Source organism: Gopherus flavomarginatus, unplaced genomic scaffold, assembly GCF_025201925.1.
Source record: "Gopherus flavomarginatus isolate rGopFla2 unplaced genomic scaffold, rGopFla2.mat.asm mat_scaffold_512_arrow_ctg1, whole genome shotgun sequence".
NCBI classification, from domain to species: Eukaryota; Metazoa; Chordata; order Testudines; family Testudinidae; genus Gopherus; species Gopherus flavomarginatus.
Genome location: NW_026115108.1, coordinates 27,573 through 36,804, shown reverse-complemented (window position 1 = coordinate 36,804; position 9,232 = coordinate 27,573). Strand labels below are relative to the sequence as shown.

General features: G+C 47.7%; 1 non-coding gene across 1 annotated transcript; it reads right to left on the bottom strand.

Annotated features, from left to right (window-relative positions):
* Positions 1-4,414: 4,414 nt before the first annotated feature.
* TRNAI-AAU (transfer RNA isoleucine (anticodon AAU)) lies at positions 4,415-4,487 on the bottom strand. The gene has a single exon. It is a non-coding gene; the product is annotated as a tRNA-Ile (tRNA).
* Between the last annotated feature and the right edge of the window lie 4,745 nt (positions 4,488-9,232).

Here is a 9,232-nt window from a genome sequence, read left to right as displayed (position 1 = left end):
CATCAGCACTGTCTGGCTTCTTCATTGTTGTACCTGAAAGGCTCATTGTGGGTGTTACCCAGAGTAAGCACATTTGAAATACAGATACAGAGTCAATATCCATAACTTCAGATACGAACATGATATGTGCACACAAATAGGATAATCATATTCAGCAAATCAGAACTTTTCCAGTGACACCACACATGATGCATCTTCTACAAAATAGATCATAATTATGTCCTAATCATATTATAATCATACCATTATGATGAATATGGGGGTGTAGTGTCAGATAGGTCCTAATTTCAAGGCACAGGAGTTGGGAATGGAACTTCCCCTCTTTGTGGAACAGGAAATAACCCTCCAGCCAGGGCTGGGACAACTTCCCAGACTCTCAGCGATGGAGCCTGAATCTACTGACATTTCATTAATTACCACCAACCCCAATCTTTGTGGCAACTGTAAACTTTATCAGTGATGATTTTGTACTCTCTTCTAAGTCATGGATAAGAATGTTAAATAGCACAGTGCCAAGAACCAATCCCTGCAGGAACCTGCTAGAAAGAAATCCACTCGATCATGGTTCCCCATTTACGATCAGAGTTTTTAATCTATTTAATGTATGCCTTGTTTATTTTGTATCATTCTAGTTTTTTTTAGTAAAAATCTTGTGCTAATCAAGTCATGTCCCTTACGGAAGTTTAGGTATATTACATCAATACTATTAGCTGCAACCAAACTTTTGATCTCATCCAATAAGGATATCCCATTAGTTTGATAGGCTCTATTTTCTCTAAACCTTTGTTAATGGGCACTACAATTCTGACCTTCTAACTTCTATTCTTTATGATTGACTTCCCCTTTCTTCCATATATTTTATTTGGACAGTGCTTGGATTCCTACCAGGGAGCCACTATCAGGGTCCAGAGACAGCCCCATCTTCTATATTATGCTCTGGCTAGTAGCTATGTGATAAATGTGAAGACCCTGCTTCTGTCTGTCAGATGGGAGACACAAAGGTTCTCTCTTTCTACCCTCTGATGCCTCCTGGCTGCTGTAAGCAAGGTGGGGTGAGACTCTGTTAACATGTGCCTCCCGGAGCTTCCATTTCCCTGCTGCTGCTGTTCCGTGAATAGTGGGGTTGTGAGTGGGTCAGCAGGTACTGAGTATTGGACTCCTGCTCTTTCAGGGGCCTGTGACCTTCGAGGAGGTGTCTGTGTAATTATCCAGGGAAGAGGGGACTCTGCTGGATCCCACTCAGAGAGCCCTCTACAGAGATGTCATGCAGGGGAACTATGAGACGATGGTCTTGCTGGGTAAGGATTCCTGTCCCTTCTGTTCTTGGAATTGGAAATGAAGAGTGAAGGTTCATGCCACCCCCACAATGCCATCTGTACCCTGTCCTGTTTCAGCATCACCTCAATAGGCCAGTAACATACATACTACCAGAGACCCTCCTCTGCTGCAGAACACTTTGGGAACAGAACACAGGAGCAGCATCACACAATGTCAAATATCTCCTCTTTACTCAAGTAAAACTGGGGTTAGGTCCAGCATAATGAACAGAAGCTTCCTACCCTCAGCCTTCTCTCAAACCCTGAGCCTTTTCTACCCAACCCAAAATGTGCTTGGGGTGAAACAAGCAGGCGGCTAGAGTCAGAGCTGCCAGTCCAGGGTTACTTATCATACAGACACTCACTGCGTCCTTGAACGCTGGCTGGGAGTATCCAGACAGGGGAGCTCCAGCAGCAGAACACTGAATCTCACCCAGGATTACAGATGACACAACTCCTCGCTGATCTGGATTGCACCCCAGCATGTGAAAATGGCCTAGGTTGGTAGTGACATTTCTTGAGACATGGAGAGTCTTGCTCCCATATCACCAGGTGTAATAAAAATAACAGGAAGGGCCAAATATGGAAAACTGATTGTTCAGCTTGCTTTTGACCTGCATCATATTTTGCAATATATTCCAAATAAGGAAATTAACGTGCAACGTATGTGTCATTGTTTGTGGTTTTAAGCTGTAAAAGGCTTGTGTGATTTTTAGCTCGGGAACAGTATTCTAATAGCTGTCGCCCCCTGCGTGCTTGTAACCAAGAAAAGAGCCTCAGGCTGAGCTGATTCAAATATTAATCCTGTGGTCGTTTTCCACAACAGCCTCAAAAGGTCCCTGTGATGGAATGTAAGGCTACATCTAGACTACCCACCGTATTGGCGGGTTAAAATCGATTGCTCGGGGATTGATATGTCGCATCTCATCTAGACGCCATATATCGATCCCCGAGCATGCTTATATCGATTCCGGAACAACACCAACCCCAACGGAGTTGCTGATTTGACAGGGGGAGCCGCGTACATCGATCCCGCGTGGTGAGGATGGGTGAGTAATACGATCTTAGATATTCGACTTCAGTTACGTTATTCACGTAGCTGAATTTGCGTATCTAAGATCGATTTTCCCCCGTTGTGTAGACCAGCCCTTAATGTCTTCACACCTTCCCCCTGCAGGAGAATGGCTGTTTGACTAGCTGTTTGCCTTGCTGTCTCTGAGGAACTGGTCTGTGGGCGTTCCCCAGAACTGTAACTTTTTCAGTAATATCATACTGTAAAATCTCACAATTTTACAAAAAGTGTTACTACACATTTTAACAGGAGGATAATATTCAGTAGGTTGTGCATTTTCTAATGATACCTCACAAGCCATTTTCCACTAGCAGGGTCTTCTCTGTTCACAGAATTTCTGATAGTTTGATGTCTGCTGGCACTGGAGATCACTATTTTGGCATCTCTCTCTCTGTCTCAGTGAGCACCCGCTGTGGTTGTTGAAAGTCTGTGATGGGATCTATGGGATGCAACTGAACAGTGGGACCCCTGAGCCCTTTGTCCCACCACCTGGGCTCCCTCTCACACATGTGATGCTGAGACAAGCTGTGAATCTCTGGCAGATATTTCACTTACACAGACATCCGTAGGTAGGGACACAGCCAACTGAATTACATGAATGCTTCTGCAGCCACTCATAACACTAATGATAGAAAGTCGTCCCCCCTACAGCTCTGCAGCCTTTCACCCCTGGATCATACCATCTTGCCTTAATCAGAAGCCTGATCAGTGTGAATTTATTACAGAGGGTCCACCCCTCCCTCACTGTGAATAGTACATGAACCAGCCTTGTAATGGAGCTGAGATTTCCCAAGAACTTCAAGCAAAATACACCAGTTTAAGTAGAGCATAAAACAGATTTATTAACTACAGAAAGATGGAGTTTTAAGGATTACAAGTAGTAGGAATAAAAGATCAAAGTAAATTACCATGGAAATTAAAGATAAATTCACAATCTAAACTTTACACCTTATTACACTAGGGCGTAGTTCAGTTATGCACACAGGAAGGCTTAATGCTCGAGCTGCTGCACATGCTGGGCAGACTTAAGGTCGGGCTCCCCATGGCAGGAGAGAAGAAGACTCGGCCCCTGGAGGGGCAGGCTGGGGCTTCCTGGATCCCATTAGCTCACAGCCAGCGCCCTGCCCCCACTCCCAAGTCATCCATGGCGCCCCCAGGTCGGCCAGAATGGAGCAGCAGTTTTCACTGCACTACGTCCACTTATGGCTTACAGGCAACTCCCAGACTCACCACAGTCCACCATCTCGGCCAGAAAGGAGCCCACTCAGCCTCACCATTGCTGCTTTTCCTTCCCCCCAGAACCTCGCTTCTCCTGGGCTGCAAGGAGCCATCCCTGTGATGCCAACAGGCAGCCACAGGGGTCTGTCTTCCAGCAGCCAACCGCACCTCCATGGGTTCAGCCCTCACAAGGGCAGGTGGGGGTTTCCTGGATCCCAGTTGCTCACAGCCAGCCCAGCCTCCACCTCTAAAACCATCAGTCATGCCCCCAGGTTGGCCATAAAGGAGCCGCCATTCTCCCCTTGGACTCAGCTTTGCTTGTTTTCCTTTCACCCAGAACCTCCCTTTTTCTCCTGGGCTGCAAGTAGCCACTTCTGGGAAGCCAAGAGGCAGGCACAGGATTCTACCTCCCAGCAGCCAACCACACCTCCTCAGGCTTTGCAGAATGAAGGGTGGTGCTCTACTAACCCCACTTAGACGCACAGCTTCTTCCCTGCCTTCCTCAGCTCAACTTTCCTCTATTGCCCCATTCCTGCCTCACTTCCTCCTTTGGCCAGTCACGCAAAGGAGCCCAGCAGGAAGTGAGAGCCTCTATAGGCCAACCTCCAACAGCAGAGGTGGCCAAGCCACAAGCCTCCAAATGGTGACTGGCCTAACTACTCTAGGTTCTCCAGCCTGACACCAAGGTGCTTTCTCCAATGCTGTCAGCATCCTCTGTCATGCAGGGGTTGGAGTTATCCCAGGGACAGGCCAATAGGAGGAGTGCCCTTTCTGAATAACAAGGGGATCTGGGAAAAGGAAGCCAGCATGTTTCTGCCTGGTTTTGAGTCAGGGACCTTTTGCGTATTAGGCAAATGTGATAACCACTACACTACAGAAACTCCATCTACTGGGTTGTTGCTCACTCTGGCACAGACCGATGGACAAATCTAGAGAATGTGATGGTAACCCCTCGATAGGTCAGCTGGCAGGGCAGAGGACTGGAGCCAACACTCAGGAAGTCGTCCTTACCTCACCCGTGTGACTCCAGCTTGAGGGAGAGCTTCTTTTTCTTCTCCTTGCTGACAAAGAGCAAGAGAAGAATGAAAGGTCAGGTGGGCCAACTCGGTGCAGAAGCCCATGCTGTCTTTTCCTGCTGCATAGCCTGAAATGAGGGACTCGTGGCAGTTAAAGGAAGTGCTGCACTCTCAGAAAACATCCCGCCCGTGCATAAAGGAGGATAGAAGAGCCTGTTAGTCTAGCACTCTCCCAGCTGAACTGTTTCAGCAGCTGCTAGGTTTCTTTTTGGCCTGTTACTTTTCTGTCTGGGATGTTGTTGTCAGCTGTGGCACAGAAAAAGGACGTCATTGCGAGCTGCCCATGAAGATAAGATTAACTTTTGCCTTCCTTGCTCGGCTTTACTTGCTTCCTCACCCTATTCCTGCCTTAGTTCCTGTGTTACCTGAAGGCAACGGGGGCCCAGCAGTACGAAGAGGAAGTTAGACAGCTAGACCCTGGTGGCAAAAGTTCTACCACCGCTTGCCACCCCACTCTCTTCTCCCAGCTTCACATATTGACCGCCAGGGACTTGGTGCCCAGCAGCGCAACGGAAGGCAGTGGACAGAGCCACCCTCGCCTTGAAGCTCTGGCTCATTAAACCGTATCTTCAGTCACTGATGGCCAATGAGAGACCAACAGCGCTTGCTATTTTAGCACTTGAAAATGCCATTGGTCAGTCACTGGATCTCTTTAGTGCTGTTACATAACAAATGAAAATAGAATCTCAGTGTGACATTCTGTACCTTTGGGGGAGAGTGCTGTAACCCCCATATTCCTCATTTTCATATAATCGTGATCTTATATACAGAGCATGCCTTGTAAGGTATCAGGGGAAAGGATATGATCTGCTGAAAGTCATTTCTCTACCCATAGATGTTTACCATTCATGCATATGAAGTTATGAGAATTGTGCAGTGTGGTTATCACTATGCTGTAAGGTGGGGGAGTCAGCCAAATATTAGCTTCCCAGTGACAACAGCAAGGAAAGTAACCAACACCCGGACAGGGTGTCAAACAACCCATCAACAGCCATTGTTCAGCAAGGGAGCTACAGTGCAATCACTTACCTGCAAGAGGACACCCCAGGGGAATTGCTCAGACTTGCTTGGAGAGAAGCAGTGGTGCTCACCTGACTCTGAAGGGGGAGCAAAGCCAAGAGGGAAGAAAGGACATGATAAAAGCAGAGACATTTGCCATGCTTTGTCTCTCTCGTCCACCTACATCTACAGACACCCCCACACCAAGCAACTGAAGCGCTGACAAAAGGGGAGATCCTGGCTGAAAAGCCACCAGCCGGCCTGTGGTGAGAAGCATCTAAGTTTGTAAGGGCATTGAAAGGGTTAAGATCAGCTTAGAGTGCATTTTGCTTTTATTTCACAAAAACAACTAGGAATCCGGTGACACCTTAAGAACTAACAGATTTATTTGGACACAAGCATTCGTGGGTAAAAAGCCCTCTTCTTCAGATGCATGGAGTGAAAATTGCAGATAGAGGCATAAATATATATTGGAACATGATGTAAAGGGAGTTACCATACAAGGGGAGAACCAGTGTTGAAGGCTAATTCAGTCAGGGTGGATGTGGCTCTCTCCAAGTAATTGACAGGGAGGTGTTAATACCAAGAGAGGGAAAATTGCTTTTGTAGTGAGCCAGTCGCCCCCAGTCCCTCTTCAAGCTCAAATTAATGGTGTTAAGTTTGCAGATCAGTTGTAACTCTGCAATTTCTCTTTGAAGTCTGTTTTTGAAGTTTTTTGAATGGCTTCTTTTAAATGGCTACTTTGAATGGCTACGTTTAATTGTGTTATTGAATATGAACATGTAAACGTGTTATGGAAGTCCCATGTGGTCTAGTGGTTAGGATTCTTGGTTTTCACCCAGACAGCCTGGGTTCAATTCCCCACACAGGAACAATGCAGAACTTCTCCTTGGAGGGGAGACAGGAAACAAAAAAAAAAAATGGGAAGGGATCCTGCCAGCAGCAGAGCTGGATAGAGTTGGGAGCAGTACTGGATTTGACATGCTGCCATAGTGCTAGGCCCAAGCTCTGAAGGGACCTGTAACAGTAACTTCCTCCCATCTGCAGAAAGGGAGCCTCAGAGCAGTCTGGATTCAGTAGGGGATCTGAGACCCCATAGGGCTCTGGGAGCTGTAGTTCTTTGACCAGCTCCCTACCTTGGAGCAGAGAAGGAACATTTCCCAGCATTCCCTTGGCTGCTATCAACAGGTAAGGGAGGGGGGAAGCTGTGAAACTCCATGTGTTGCAGCTTGCTGTGGCTGGGGGGGCTGGATGCTAGAAGGGGGTGCCACCTGTGAATAGGGAAGAGGTGTGACCAAGGAATAGAAGGCATTGGCCCAGGTAGCACCCTCAGAAGACTTCCCCAGACAGGCTTAGGGATGCTGGTGTGACCTCGCCTGGCAGCCCCCAAAGATGGAACTGGGTGGACTAACTGGACAGGGCCCCTCTCTATCTGAAGCTGGGCAAGAGAGGTATGTGGATCCCACCAGAAGGTAAAACGGTAAGTAAGGAAGGGGAGGCTCTACTGGACCTGGACAGCTTCAGATACAGGACAGGAGGATTTCCACTTCTGAGCCATGAAAATAGAAATTGACTTTTCCTTTCCAGATGTATCTAATATTCATAAAGGGAATCTAGCCCCTGCCTTCCAGATCTGAACACCTCAAAATCAGGAGTGCTCAAGCTCAATTTGGGCAGCTGTTACTTCATTTCTCCCAAATCAAATATGCTGATCCACTGTCATTTACTGTAGAAAAAGTAGGAGAAAATTGAGCAACAAACGTTGGGGTCTTCACAGTGCTAACGAGGGCTGGAATTGCTATTTTCAACAGCCATTACACTTTTTTTTTTAGTTTTGTTTGTTTAAAAGGAAGACAGTGATATTGCACTGGCAAATTCCCCATAGAAACAAAGAATGGAACAAAAGAATAATAAAGGCACCTCAACTTTCCTCATTTATGTAAGACAGTCTTATTAGATGGATCCAGACATCTTCCAATCACAGAAGCTGATAATTGTTCCACTTTACTGCAATTCTGTAACCATGCAGGAACCTAGAGGAGGAAAGTGCCTAACTCCAGAGTCTGCAGCTGCCTAGGGCCAGTGCTGAGGATTTAGAGTCCCTAGTGCTGCCCTTGCAAGGTTCAAGCATGCTCAGCCTTGGCATTGCCTCCGCTCCTGCGGCTAGTAGCTGCAGTTGTCTAAGGCTGGCCTCTGGCAGTTGCCCCATGGCTGTAGCTAGAGAAACTACAAATGGCTCTATGACTCCTGGGGCCATTAAGCTAGAGCACCTAAAGACACTGGAGTTAACCTCAAGGAACAGAGGTCACCAGTAGGAAAGGAATGTCGGGGGATCAGGGAATGCGGGAGCAGGTCAGGCTTGCAGAGGGAGCTTCCAGCTGGTTGGGAGCATGTCCAAAGTAGAAAGGAAACAAGTATGGGGAGAGGTGGTGGTGACCAGGTAGCAGACTAGCATGTAGATGGGAGCAGAGGGAGAGACGCTGGTGTCTTCAGATTCCCAAGGGCTAAGTCCTCACTTTGGGGAAATGGTGTTTGCAGGTGGCTTGCTCACATGGCAGGATGGGGGCTGAGGGAGGGATCTGTCAGAACTGATCAGGTGTCTTCTGGCTTTAGGACTTTGAGCTGAGACTAGGACCACATGCAGTGACTGGTGACATGGGGGGGTACTGGAGACATGGCTAGAGAAGGTCTGAATGAGGAAAGAGATAAATCTGTGGGGAGTTTCCTTGGTCACTATGAAAGTTCTGCTCACTGTGGACACTGGTAAACCCACATGGGTGTACAGCTCAATAAGAAAACCCGCGGGCTGAGGGAGCTGTGTATGGCAATGCATATAGTCATGGAGAGGTGTGTGATCAAAATGAAAAATGTCTCTGAGGTTCAGTACCGGGTATACGAAGGCACCAATGGCACTGCCCCACCAGGCCCACACTCGGAGCCCACAGTGACTACACTGGGGCCCACAAATATGTTTGGTGCCAGGGCCAACAAAAGGTTAATCCAGCCTTGACTGTCTGAGCACTATTTCAGCCTCACATTTTTGGGTGGAACTCCCACAGTGAGAGCTGCAGAGCACTCCCCCGCAACACACACGCACACACTCGCCCTGGTGTTGGGAGGGGAACAGGAGAAAGGACAAAAGAAGAGATGAAGAGAAAGGAGGGAGGGACAGGTGGATGGAGGAAAAGGTGAAACACAAAGGACAAACCCTAATGTCCCCATGATTCTAAGGGACAAAATCCCAGGTGCGGAATAAAATTCTGCCTCCTTAAGCTCATGTTTTCCATGCCTAGAATTCAACTCTCACCAGATGGATCAGACTGAACAGGCTTCACACCTCCACGAAGCTCTTACCTTCTAAACAGGGACGGCTGTTTTCTAGTAAAATCACTACAAGGGAAGGAGAAAACTGGAAAGAGGTTTCTGCTGGCGCTCACGTCCGTGAACCCGAATACTCTCTCAGTCCTCAGACAGAGACTTGGAGAAGGAGACTTGCTGAAGCAAAGCCACAGGGGTCTCTGAGGTTTCCCTAGCCCCTGGCCCCTGACTGA